Source organism: Equus asinus, chromosome 12, assembly GCF_041296235.1.
Source record: "Equus asinus isolate D_3611 breed Donkey chromosome 12, EquAss-T2T_v2, whole genome shotgun sequence".
NCBI classification, from domain to species: domain Eukaryota; kingdom Metazoa; phylum Chordata; class Mammalia; order Perissodactyla; family Equidae; genus Equus; species Equus asinus.
Window position 1 is genome coordinate 41,025,658 of NC_091801.1, and position 14,343 is coordinate 41,040,000.

Genomic DNA, 14,343 nt, shown 5'->3' on the forward strand with positions numbered 1-14,343 from the left:
TCTCTATTCTTTAATTTGTCTAAGAAAGTAAAACAAAACAACAGAAAGTAACTCTTCAATAAATTATGCTGCCACGCATAGCAGTACAATAATATAAAGCCAGAAGTACAGGTATGGGAAGGTAAGAAACTAATAACAGCAAAAGAGCAAAGAATGCATGCTGTAACCAACAGCCTAAAATCAGCTGCTCTAACCTTACAGGCAGCAGGTGCTCAAACAATTATTGAATTGAAAATTCTTGGGGGCTGGCCCCGTGGCTGAGTGGTTAAGTTTGCACGCTCCACTTTGGCAGCCTAGGGTTTTGCCGGTTCGGATCCTGGATGCAGACATGGCACCACTCATCAGGCCACGCTGAGGTGGCGTCCCACAAAGCACAGCTGGAGGCACTCACAGCTAGAGGATGCAACTAAGTACTGGGGGGCTTTGGGGAGAAGAAGAAGGAAAAAAGAAAAAGAAAATTCTCAACTGAGACTAGGATATAAAAACATAACAATAAAAGATAAATAGAAGGAGACTCCTAAAAACCAGAAGATATGGATGAAGCATTCCACTGGAATTTACATGATGATATTTACAAAAACTCGCTTAAGAGCTAAGAACTAAAGAAAAGATGCTGGAAGACGAAGAGATACTTGTCCTCATTTCCACAAACCACCACGTGGAACATCCAGAGATCTGTGTTGTAAATCTCCAAATATCACTAACATTTTTCACAATAAATAAGTTGATATTGATTCCTGGCATCTACTATTCTTCAAAAATAATATGCAATAAAGTGCCAAAGAATATACATAGAGTCATTTGAAGTGGGAGAGCTGGAAGAAAAGGACGTAGAAAAAGAGCCCATGGGAAAGATAATTAGGAAAATTTCCTCTGGGGAACAACAAAGCTGAAAATATTAGCACATTTTAATTGCTATCAAGTAAACAAGTGCTCTGATTGAATTTTAACTTTTACCTGAACTTATATAGATCTGACCGGGGATTAACATGGTGGACAGAGTTGGTAACAGAGGAAAAGAGGTAAAATTTTAGAATTCAATTATGAAATCTTAGGATATAAGTTTCTATAAATTGATTTGAAAATCTGGGCAGTTTGACTTTGACAGCTAATAAAGCCAATTAAAATCTGACTAATTATGTGACGTTACTATCATGTGCTAAAGTAGGAAATAATTTTTAAAAAGTGCTATATAAATGTACTTTGCCTTTGGCAATCAAAATAAAGATGGCTAGAACTTTACATAACACAGAGCAGAAATGCAATTAGGCACTTATTCCACAAGGTGGATATCAGTGTGTCAGATACGTATGCTCTTGTATATTTTTTATTGCTCTCCTATCACTGTTGTAAAACTTCTCAGAAAAACCTTTGGCCACCCTCAGACATATCTGGCCACCTGTACTACCTGGTGGCCCCACAACTGCATGTGCTTCACTCAGCTCCATCTGACCTGCAGCTGGCTCTCCCTGGTGAGAGCTCAAAGATGTGTCCTATAAAGTTACTGACCATAAAATACTATGATCCGGTATCAGGAGTTCCCCTTTGTTTAAAATAATCAATGCTGTTTCCAATCATTATTTACGATTAGCAAAGGAATCATTTATTTGGTAAAATCAAATTGAAGATTAGAATGAAAATTTAAACAACCCAAATAATTTTACAGAAATTTTAAAGAAAATTCCTAAAATTATACTGCTTATCCAATGAGTGAATATCAAAGAAAACACTACTCACAATTAATATTTGACATAATACAGCCCTTTCAATCATGGAAAAGTTCCTTATTCTCACTGAACAAATAAATGAAAACGCTGAATTCATCTTTGACCATCTTTCACTTTAAAGTCATAAATTCAGATAAAAAACTTTAATTTCTCATCAAGAATAGGATTTAATCTACAGAGTCATAGTTAAATATCCATGTTCACGAAGTCAGTACTATTCACAGTAAGCAAATAATGAAATAATACAAGGTATTTTAAAAATGAAAAATGAAAGTGTTGAATATAACACATATAAAAGTCAACGAAATAAATACACATATAGAGCAAGTAAAGACATCTTAACAAATCAAAGACTCCTTTTGGACATAACTATTCAACAGTTAGTGATATGGTAGGCTACTTATTCCTAGAAACTATACTTAGACATGATATATTCTATCCATTTTCTTGAGATGTAAAATAACCAAGCTAAATAAAGTTATTCCTGTCCAGAACACGTTGTCTATTATTTTAGCTGAAAGCAAACCTCTAGTAAATTCCTATTTATCTCCTTGCCAATCAAGGAATGAATGACTGACACTAACGCAGCCTTATCTGGGCCTTATGTCTGCAGCACATTCTGCTAAGTGATGTCATTGCTCTAGAAGACGAAAATAAGCAGATTATTACAGTGACTAGGAGCAAACTAAACATTTGGGTTTTTGCATGGACAGATTTACACACTGTCTGTCAGATAAAGCACAGTTTGCCTGCTGCTTACACAACAAGAATGTGCCTGACAGCTTCCTCCCAGGGTTAGTATCTGATTACATAAATAGGCCATTCCCCACCATTCCTAAAGACTGACAGTCTGTCTCAGTTTAAAGTGCAATTTCGGACTATCAGCTTTTCTGTCTTGCACACTAGGCTGATTAACATCAGAGCACTTCCTGGAGGTCCAATCAGGTTTCCTCACTGCCTGATTCTGGGCCATATAAAATGTGGTGGACACAATGGATAGGAAAAAGAGAACTTTAAAACCACTTCTGATGACTGCTTCTAAGGCATATAGTGAAGTGTGAATTATTTTAACATACCTATGTGTGTGGTTTCTTTAAAGCTAGCAATTTTACTTATAAAATGAAATGGGAAGCATGATCACACAAAACATTTATGTATTACTATTTTTACAGTTGCCATGTTTTTTTAATGAATATTTTTGTATCATTCCATCAATGAAACGAAACACCAATGACTTATCTAGTCACATAAAACCACAGCACTGGGCTAAAAAGTTATCCATCACTAATTAACCTCTTCCCTATCCCCATCACAATATCCAAAACAAAATTTACAGAATCAACACACTAATGAACATTGATGAGTCTCAAAACACAGCTTAAAACTTACTTTGGCAGCAAGAAAAATGGTAGTCAAAAAATAATCATGACCAAATTGTGTCTGTATGGATGCTATAAACTTGCTGAAAATGGGTGATTCCATATTTTGGTCTGCTAAGCAACAACAATAATAATAGTAATAATAACAGAAGCAGTATCAAAATTCCGCAGCTTTCTAGAAGCTCAATTACGAGTTACACCGGGTGAAAGTTCATTTAATAATTACATACTTCACAAAAAAGACAAGCATGAGGTTTCTACAAATGAAAACATTCAAGGTGGTCTGACAGATCGAGACAGACGACTTTCCCTTTAACAAAAAAAAAATTAGACAGCATTTTAAAGGCAGCCCTCAATATCTTAACTCCATTGTTAGGAAACCATTGTTTCTTAATTGTTTGCTTTGGACTCACACTATTTGGGAGATGTTGCAAGCAAAAAAGTTCAAGTATCCCCACTATTAATATAGTAATTAAACAAATGTCTCCTGAACATTCACTGTGGGCCAGCTCCTATCCTGTGTTCTGGAAACACAAAGATAAATAGTACACAGGCCTCCTTCCTCGAGGTATGTAGAATCTGATAAGAAAGAGAGACAAGCAAACACATAAATTATATTTCAAAGTAGCAATTCATCTTTTACAGGTAAACTTTCTTTTCGATTCCAACGGCAATCTTCTCCAATATTAAACAGTTCTCATTCTCAGGACGGTGGTCTGTTTGACCTATCCTACACTCTTCTAATGAAAAGAGTTTCTTCTTCCTTAATCATCTTTCTGCCTTCCTACAAAAGCCCATCTCGAGTTAACGGTTTTATGAAGCATAGACCTGAACATTACACACACATAAAACCCTACCAATAACTTCAAAAATGATCTGAATTTTCCTCTTCCTATCAGAACGTCTCCATGCTCGCTTTTATACTCTTTCTTACACATTAAATACTAACATTTAGCTTAAAAGGTCTTACTGCCTAATACTAAACGTATTTTGTCTTTTCCTTTGTTTCTTGACAGCAACACTAATGAACTGTCATAGAAATAGTTTGGGGATCACAAAGGGTGAGTTTCCTTACAACGGTAAACAATCAGAAGTCAGAAACACAATACTGTCTCTAGTAATTTCAGCTATAACTTTCAAACATTCATACCCAGACAAACCAGATGAAATATGTTGCTTCAGGTCAGCTCTGATGGATCCCTCAGAAATATCAACATTATTGCTTTTATTTTATTATGTCCCACACTTCATAACCGTACACTGCAGAGTACAATAAAAACTCCACTACACAGCTTGAGTACTTATTAAACAGGTCAAAAGTTACTATAACAAATAACTTGTTCTACTCAGGGTCCATTAATAACATATCTTGTTGCTCAGATAAAATTTTTTCAAAAAGACAAAAAATAAGCAACAACAGAGAAACAGAACAATTTGAAATCTTTTATATATCCGATTTTTCTTTTCAGATTTCCTTTGTAGGTCCATAGTTATCTATCATATCTTTAACTGCAGGCACATGCCCAACAACTTTAAAATAACTAATTGAAAAATTGAGATCAATCAAAAAAGGTGAAGGTGTCTAAACAAGAGTGAAAAGAAAAGTACACGGCCTCGATAAGCCTCAGAGAAGACGGTCGTCAACAGTCCTCAGACAGGTCTGAAGGCAAGAAACAGTGCAGACGAGGAGCACCTATGCTCTCACAGATTATATCAATTTCAGCGAAACACATTTATGACGGGATTTCCAAATTCAAACTACACTGAAACATCAACCAATGGCTACTTTCTCAGGAGGGGTGGCACGGCCATCCTTCTGCTATACAAGGCAGATGCTTTCTATAAATAAAACGAGCTAATTTGAAGCTGACGACTGCATTAACAAAAACAGGGAACGATAAATGAGAGGAGATTCAAAAGGAAAAAGACAAAACAAAGCAAGTGATATTTAAGGTATTCTGGGCAATTTATATTGTGAGTAAACAGTGGAAATGAATTCTTTAAAGTCAAGGAAAACATTTATAGACAACTGGGTAATAAAAAGTGGACATTTTTCACGATTTCTCTTACTGGAATGAAGGAAGGAAGGAAGAGAAAGATGGAGGGATGGAGGGGGGAAGGGACAGAAGAACAACCAGCCAACCCGCACGGCGATCCAGAGAAATTAATGGCTCCACAGGCAGACGTCATAAGATGTTTTTGGCCATCAACATCAAATATGAGTAAATATAATCAAGCAGCAAAAATACATGGACAAAGGACTCAAGTACTCAGTAGTTCATTAATTTTCACAAAACATACACGACTTTGTGAACTTGCAATTTTTATAGAACCCAAAGTTTGATATTTACTGTAAAGCAAATTCACATTCTTAGACGTATTTAGGTGAAAATTCTTATGTATTCCATTTATTTTGTAATTACTGACTGACAATGGCTTGATTTTTTTCTAGAGTTTGTGATCCATTTGCCATCACAGGAATCAAGATAATTAAATGGAAACTCACATAATGAGTTACAGATTTCACCAAAGCCTATCCCAGTGCCTGACACCTACCAGAGGCTCAACAAATTGACAGAAGTGAAAAAAAACTGATTTGGTATACTGATATACTTTGGTATATCAGAAAGTTAATATCTACAAAACACTTGTAAATATTACTGAGAAATATGAAATAAGCCTGAAGAAATAGTAAGTCTAATCCAGCTGCTATGAATCTTCATGGGCAAGTCTCTGCTTAGACACACGTTTCCTCTTCTGTTGCATTAAGTATCTAGGAGTGGGATGGCTCAGTCATATGGCAGGTACATATTAATTTTGTAAGAAACTGCCAAATTGTTTTCCATTTTCCATTCCTACCAGCTGTGTATGAGAGTGCCTCTTGCACCAAATCATCACCAACACTTGCTGTGGGCAGTGCTTTAAACCTATATTTTCTCTAATGATGAGGAGGATCTTTTCATGTGCTTATTTGCCATACATTTCTATTCTTCGGTGAAGTGCTTGTTCAAATCTTTGACCCTTTTGTAATTGGTTGCTTGTGTTCTAAATCGTGTTTTGAGAGTTCTTTATATATTACAAATACAAATCCTTTATAAGATTTGTGATTTACACATATTCTTCCCAGTCTGTGGTTTGTCTTTTCATTCTCTTGTCTTTTGAAGAGGAAAAGTTATTCATTTATAAAGTTTTCAACTTATCAATTTATAATTTTTCAAGTTATGAGTTTTTTCATTTATGAATCTGGCTTTTGATGTGATAGCTAAGAAATCTTTGATAATCCATGGTCACAAAGATTTTTCTCCTAAATTTTCTTCTACAATTTATAGTTTTAAGTTTTATATTTAGATTATGATCATTTTGAGTTAATTTTTGAATACAGTATGATATACAAATCAAAGTTTATGGATAGCTAATTGTCTAGCACTATATATTAAAAAGACTAAACTGCCTTTGCACCTTTGTCAAAAATCAATTGACCATGTAAGTATGGGTATGTTCTGTAATCTCTATTCCATTCCATCGATATATTTGTCTATCTTGATGCCAACTCCAGAATGACTTGTTACTATAGCTTTATAGTCACGAAGTCAGGGAGAATAAGTCCTCAAGTTTGTTCATCTTTCTCAAAGTTCTTTGAGTATTTCAGATCAATGCATTTCCATATGAATTTAAAATCAGTTTGTCAGTTTCTTAAAAAAAAAAAAGCCTGACAGGATTTGAAGTGATCAATGTGAAAGGAAATGAAATCTTAACAATATTGAGTCTTTGGATCCATGAACATGGTATACACTCTGCTCTAGGTCTCTTTAATCTCTCTTAGCAGTATCTGGAAGTTTCCAGTGTGGAGGTTTTATACAAGCTTTGTTAGATTTATCTCTAAATATTGTATCTTGGTCGAAAACAATTGAGGCGTATAGGCATAGATCTATTCTGTTCCATGCATCAATACAATACCGCCATGATTATTGCAGCTATATAATAAGACTCCAGGTTAGGTAGTATAAATCTCCCAGTTTTAATATAAAGAATCTAAGTGGTCAAACAATTTAAAGATTTTATTTTCATTAAGAAATTCACAAATATATTCTGCAGTCTCCTTATTTCATTCAATCTAAGTGTTTGAAAGTGTGTTGATATCATAACTCACTGCTACCTTGTTTATTATAACAGCCTTGGAAGACACCTTTAATTTATCCATTTTTGTGTGGATGTAGCAGAAATCTGGAGGAGGTAAAAGGGTGACATTATGGACTTATTGTCTGAGTTAGTGATATAAATTAAACGTCATCTAAGCTCTTCAAAGTTAATTTTATTGGTTGAGAGGTTTAACATAAGCAGTTAGAAAACAGTAAATGTAGCTTATTTCATTTAAAATTTTATGGCACACATTTTAACTTAACACATTTTTATGTGACACAACTTAAACTTAAAAACAAGACTTTTAAAGAATAATGTCATTTATATTCTCTATAATTCTAATAATCTGATATTAAGCTAGCATTATGTTGCAATAAACTATAAGTTGTCATTTCATATTTAACTTGACAATGCAATAGATTAAATCGTGTAATATTAAAAATTTTTGAATTATACACAGGCTGACAGAGAAAAAATATGCTGCTACATAAAATACTATGCTATAACCACCACGTAAAGGAAAGCTCAAGCATGCCTATGCTCTTGATAGGGGAAGAACTCCATGTCAATATATACAAACTACAGTTTATTCAAATCTGTACACAATAGTCAATAATTAACAAAATAGTTTATAAAAGAATATTAACTTTGTTACATGTTCAACACTGTTGTTTGAATACGTTGTTTTATTTTTAAACCCAGAAAGATAATTTCTTTAGGAAAATATACTTCAGAAATACAAAAGTTCTTTCTTGTTTGTTAGTCTCAACAGATAGCCAAAAAAATCCACTCAACTTCTAGGTTATAAAATTTGAAGGAAAATCTTACAAATTTTAAATAAGAATTTGAGTTTGCTAATATTTGCTAATGCTTGAATGAGATAGGTACTGTATGAAGAGGTGTATACACTTGTTAAGGAAAAATTTTTGACGGACTGATCAAATTCACGTGGTGCATTGGGAAAAGTACTTCTGAAAATCCTTTGTCTCTCTAAAGCCAGAGGATGACTAAATCTATGAGTAAGACAGTACCTACTAAGAACAATGCTGTCTTAAAGTCAATAGGGCTACTTGTATAATCCTACTCAAAAACGCAGAACAAAGGTGAAAATTCCTTTCCTCCTGTTTTTCCCTTACGTGACATACAAGTACATATTAGTTAAAATTGTGTTGCTCTCCATACTTTCCTTTATGAGCAATAATCGTGGCCAAAATAACCATTAAGGAATATTTTGCATCTTAGGTACCTCTGATAGAAAAGTAAAAGAAAGCCGGAAGAGGGATACGAGAATGGCTGTCGACATGGAGCAGTACCCTTTGTGTGTCAACAATCTGTCAGACAGGCTGAATGCTTCCTATGGAAACTCACACTTCACATTCCTTTGGGCGGGCTGGTGGTTATTAAGCTGGCCAAGACTCTTCAACCACACGTGAGGATTTGCTCCTGTGCCCTTGAATCAAGGGTCTCTGACAGGTGATAAAAGTAAATCTTGGAATGGAAGATGTTTTGTGTCAGCCCCCAGACAGTCCGTATGGCAGTAGGGAATTATTTATGCCATTTGGAACACTTTTGATACCTATCCCTTTGCAAGCTGATTGTAATTTGCGTGGGCACTGTGGTAAAAAGGTAAACCATGTCAAAGAGGACTACATCAGAGAAATATAGATTTCAACTGCTCCATACAATTCTGGCCTTGAAAACAAAAAAGGTGTGTGTTGCTTAAATATTATAAATCCAGCATAAAGGCTAGGGCCTAGACTGAGCTGCACTAAGCTGTTTGGTTGAAGCAAACAGTCTTAAGAACTGACTTCGGTATTAAAGAATCATGTTTGATTTGTGCCACAGAGGCAGATAAATGCCAAAAAGACTGATGCTTCTGTCTGTGAGACATTGTCCTATATGGTATAAAGTTAATAGCAAAGTAATAAGGAGCCTCTGGACCTGACATAAAATATAAAGCTGTGCCTGCTCGATGCAAGCTTTGTGATCGATCACCTGTAAACGCCTGTGATTGCAGCATTACTGTCCCCACTGCGGTGCGAGAGGCAGTACTGCCAAGCTGGCGAAGATGCGCACAGGAGGGTCTGCTGGCCCCAGGGCCACGCCAGCGTGAGGCCAGGTGAGCAACAAGGACATCTGAACGGTAAAAACTTGGGCATCAATAAACCAAAAACATTAAGAATAAAAACCCCACATGAACACACTTCACTATACACATATTTCCGACTTCTCCAAGACAGCTGCCAAGGATGACTGCCATCCACTGGGCCCCTTTGGCCATCTCTTACATTGAATCCTTAAGTCACTGGATTAGGAAAATGTGATCACAGGTTGCTATTATGAACTTAAAATGGACTTTTATGTTTACAAAGTTAAATTTGTGTTTTCCACATTATGTTAAACATTGGAAATTTCTCCTTGAGTCAGTAGTAACTCTTGCCCCATATGGAAATTTGAATCACACAAACTCAAGACCTCAAAGGAATGACTAGCATTAATTTTCACTGATGTTACAAATACTATAATGGGCATTAAAGCTACCTGTAGCTAACTGTTAAATATAATATATCAAGAATCAAAACATACATAAACAACATATTTCACGTATCTTAATTTCATGCCATTTTGAGAGTAAACTGCCAAACTCAATCCTTCTCATAGAAAAGTCTGATGTTTAGTTACAAATTGTGTTACCACAGGATTTATCATGCAAACTAGATCACTTCTGAGAGTAGAAAGTGATTCTATTAATAATTAGAAGAGACCATGCCATCACAACACTATGCCAGGCATGTATAATTTAGAATTATTAAAATAATTATTTATAAGATCTATTACACATACTGAGTAGGTAACCAATTTTAATAAATGTTTAAAACTTTTCAACCTGAAGAGTTTCTAACCAAAGTATATATTTTCTTTTGTCGAATCACCAAGAACACACGTCATGAAAGAAAAATCCTCTCCAATGTTCACATCTATGTTGCTATCCATTTTTTTTTTTTTTAACTGAGGAAGATTCACCCTGAGCTAACATCTCTGCCAATCTTCCTCTGTTTTCCATGTGGGCCGCCCCCTCAGCATGGCTGCTGACAAGTGAGTGGTAAAGGTCCAAGCCCAAGGATTGAACCTAGGCCGCTGAAGCAGAGTGTGTCAAACTTACCCACCAGGCCATGGGGCCGGCCCCCGTTTGCTATCCATTCTTAATAGCAAAACTAATTGAAACAGCAATGACCTAAAACGCAGCTACTCGCTCCAACTTGTAGGGGACTGCTGGCCAGACTTAGGAAGTCCGGTAGGCCGAGAGAGACGGGAAGGCAGGGCTGTAGGTAAGCACCTGGCAGCTCACGAGAGAGGGAGTGCGGACGAAAGCAGGTGAGCGGAGACTGACCAAGAGGAATGGCGAGCCTGAGAGGGATATGGACTCGCCAGCTTCATCCATGACATCCAAGGCAGTCTTGCCCACGGAGAAAAGAACCTGAGGTACCTGAGCTTCGGAGGCCAAACTCTTTTCTTCCTCCTACTTAACGTGAATTTACAGAGGACACCTGATCCATAAAACATGCAGTAGGCCTACTTTTTTAAATATATAAAAATAGACGAATTAAAATCTTACGTTATTAAAACAGAATTTTCGGTAGACCACCAAGTACACAGATTCTACAAAAACCAAAAAGACAAGCAATCAAGGGCCAAGCGCAGTTACTGGGGTGCCTCCTCGGACTTGCTTGTGCCCGGGCGACCCATACTGACCTGTGTGCTGCCGGCGGTGTTTGGTGAGGGCGTGCCGCGTCCCGCCAGCAAAGCCACAGAGGTCGCACAGGAACGACTTCTCGCCTGTTGCAACAATAAACAGATGAGGGACTGCGGAGGTCACAGATCATTAAAACATATCTATCAAGGCTTTCAGGGTTACTGATTCCTCCAATCAAATGTTTCCATGTAAATATGTCAAATGGGAATGAAATTACCACTGCGGTTTATTGACTGTGATAAAATCTGAAAAGCACCACTGAACATAGTTACATACTTGTCAGACCCATAAAAATTAGCTTTATTATCAATGGAATGGTTTTGTACAACTTCATTTCTGGTAGATGTCTTCCAGATGGGGCTGCTTTATGCACTTGAACAGTTTTTATGCATATCCTGATTTTTTACAATTCCCATACATCTGGCCTTTCTGAGCTGAGTAAAGATTGCTTGGAATAGTTAATATACAGTATATATGATTCTGCTTAAATAAAACATATTGAATTTTCTAACAACTGAAGGATACTGAATTGGTTTTACCTGATTCTATCAGGGTCTTCTTTAATAACTTCTTACTTAATAATATGAATTAAGTGGTTTCCTTGAACATACTGAAGATCCCAAGTAACAATAAAATCTACTTACTTAGTACCAATAGCAATTCAATGCTGTTTATGTTTCTCAAACCTTTGTGGCATAAAAAATGAAGTCTAGGGATTGCTAAAGAAATTGTACAAAAACTCCTCTATTATTCGTCTGTAATGATACCCTGAACTGTAAACCTCTGCAACAATTAGAGACAGGTTTGGCAGACTTCGTATTTGTTAAAAGTGTGTAAATGCTCATTTTTTTAATCATTTTTACACAAGCCAACATTTTACCCAACAGTTTATAAACACAATCTATCTTTCTACTGTATCATATTTAGGTAATAAGTGCTGGCAAGCGAGGCAGTTTATCCCATAAAGCTCAAGTAGAAGGGCAAAAAGTAAAAGTGCTAACCTTGGAGAGACACAGAGAAATTAGAAAATACTTTTCCAGAAACAAAATAAATCATTTGTATCTATCTTTACCTACTTTACTCATTTAGATGTTTAATACAACAACAAATCTTTCAAGGGTTTTGCCCGAGTCAGCCTGCTTTGTTCTAAAACATTTCGGTATATCATGACAGAAATTTAGCTTCAGGTGTTTTGGAAATGGTAATTGCCTTTTTAAGGTTACAGAAAATAGCAAAACTAGGAAGGCAGAATAATGTCAGTAATCAAAGAGTGTATGCCGCTACTTAAGAGCGTTACCAGCTTTTCTAATTTAAACGAACATGTATTAATAGAGTTTTAAACAAATTATATTTAATCTTATTTCCCAATGGTATGTTATAATGTTCATTATTATCATCGGTAAAATAAAGTTGAATTTAAATATTTTTCCTATCTTCACTTTTCTATTTTGGGGTTAAGTTTATTTCTTGGCATCATTATTTCAACATATAAAAAAGAATAGAGTAGATGGGCTGTGAAGAATAAAGTTTAATTATAATCACTCATTTAATTATTTAATCAATTTGAAATATAAATCTTTGTAACTAGCTGTATTATCAATTAAATAACACTGAAAGTAGACTTTTTTTAAATCCCAAAAGATAATTTGCTCGTTAATATTAACATACTACTCTATGTTGAGGCAAAATTGTTCTCTACAAATTATTCATCACCACAGTTTTGTGGGCACGAATCCCCTGTGCATGTGTATGAAGCACATGTGTGCCAGCCCCCACACACGCACACGGTGTGCTCTTGGTGTGCCTGTGTGGTATGTGGCAGTGGGAAGTTGGTGTTGGGTCACGCAACCAACAAAATCTCTCATGAAGAAAGAGTATTCTTATTACTTTGGGTTCAAGACAGTTATGATTATTTTCTCGCATTTACAAACTTCTTTGCAACCTACATCTTTGTTGTAAAATAAAAACATTAACAAAGGGAAAAATTCTCATGAGATTTATCTCCTTTACAGGTATATAAGCTGCATGAATACATTAAGTTTTCTTCCCTTTCCTATTTTAAGATATGTATAGTCACAAAGACAAAATTACTAATTTTCCATGTGATTTGGTTCCAGAGACACTGGCGACCTTGATTTTTGAGGTGTAGGATTTTATTTAGGGTGCTAGTCTGCAATGTATCCTATGGCACATTTACCCTGGTGGTTTGATTTGTTTTTCATTCTGAAGTCAATTTTCCCTTGCTTTTTTTTTTGAGGGGTTGGGGGGTTAGGGTTGGATAGTAGGCACCAGAGTACTTTTCAAGAAAAAAATTTTTTAAGAAAAAACTAAATGTAATATTTCACTCAATATAAAGGGAGTTCATTTAACATGCCCTATTTATATGATAGCAGAGATATAATAGGAGACTATTCTTAACAACCTGAATTAGTTTCAAGTATGCCATTTTGCATTCAAATGTAGAAAGACACGGAAACCAATCCTTTATTTTCTATTAGAAAACAACCACTGTCCCCTATCTCTCATTATGGTGCAGACTACAAGACCTAACAACAAAAATCCATATTATTGATCCAGCCAAGTCTCCACAATTATTCTTTAGAAGGAAACGCCGACGATAAATTACATCTGCACTGGCTTTTCATCTGCTGTTCTATCTAAGTGATCTCTCAGGGCAGGCTGGAGACCTTAAATCGTCAACGCCCTTGTCAGGGAAGCTAAGGAGGCCTGGGCTTCCCACAAACTGCTTCAGAAGAACTTTTAACCTATAATTTCTAACAATAATATAGAATTCTTGGCAATCAGAAGAACATTTGAGAATGTTGATTAAAATTTATTTTTTTCCTTGAAACAAAATACTTTCTGAGAGGCGTAAAGAGAAAGAAGACCACAAAAATACCCAACAGCTCACGGTAATCTAGCTATCGAGAGAGAGTACTCAACTACACACTTGTAAGGAGTTTAGGGGCCCACTGTCCTTAGATAATGAAAAACATCATAAACACTGAATGTAACAACAGGGTATGGAGGGGATACATCTTTAAGAAGGTCCAAACTGAGAGCTCTCAGTACCATGCCCAGCACAGACGCATTCTGAATGCCGCTTTTACTGGTAACCGGTTTAACTTCCATACAGTCCTTTAAATGTTCTGAAGCAAAATGTATGTGAATTTGTACTTCTTAAATACATAATTATCTAAAAAATTTATAGTAGCTAAGTCCAGATTAGTTTCTTTGTATTAATTATCAAAAAGTCTTGGATCTGACAGTATTCTGGTCTTAAGAGAAATATTAATTTGATTAAAAAGTTTTTAAATGGCACATAAAACCAAAATTCAATAAT

At 35.7% G+C, this 14,343-nt stretch overlaps 1 long non-coding RNA gene across 1 annotated transcript in view; it reads right to left on the reverse strand.

The window, feature by feature from the left end:
* Positions 1–8,932: 8,932 nt before the first annotated feature.
* Positions 8,933–14,343, reverse strand: part of LOC123290159 (uncharacterized) — a 6,491-nt gene continuing 1,080 nt past the window's right edge. The window contains exons 2-3 of the long non-coding RNA XR_011493051.1: positions 11,000–11,083; positions 8,933–9,382 (exon numbers count right to left, since the gene is read on the reverse strand). This is a non-coding gene — a long non-coding RNA (uncharacterized lncRNA). The remainder of the gene's footprint in view (positions 9,383–10,999; positions 11,084–14,343) is intronic.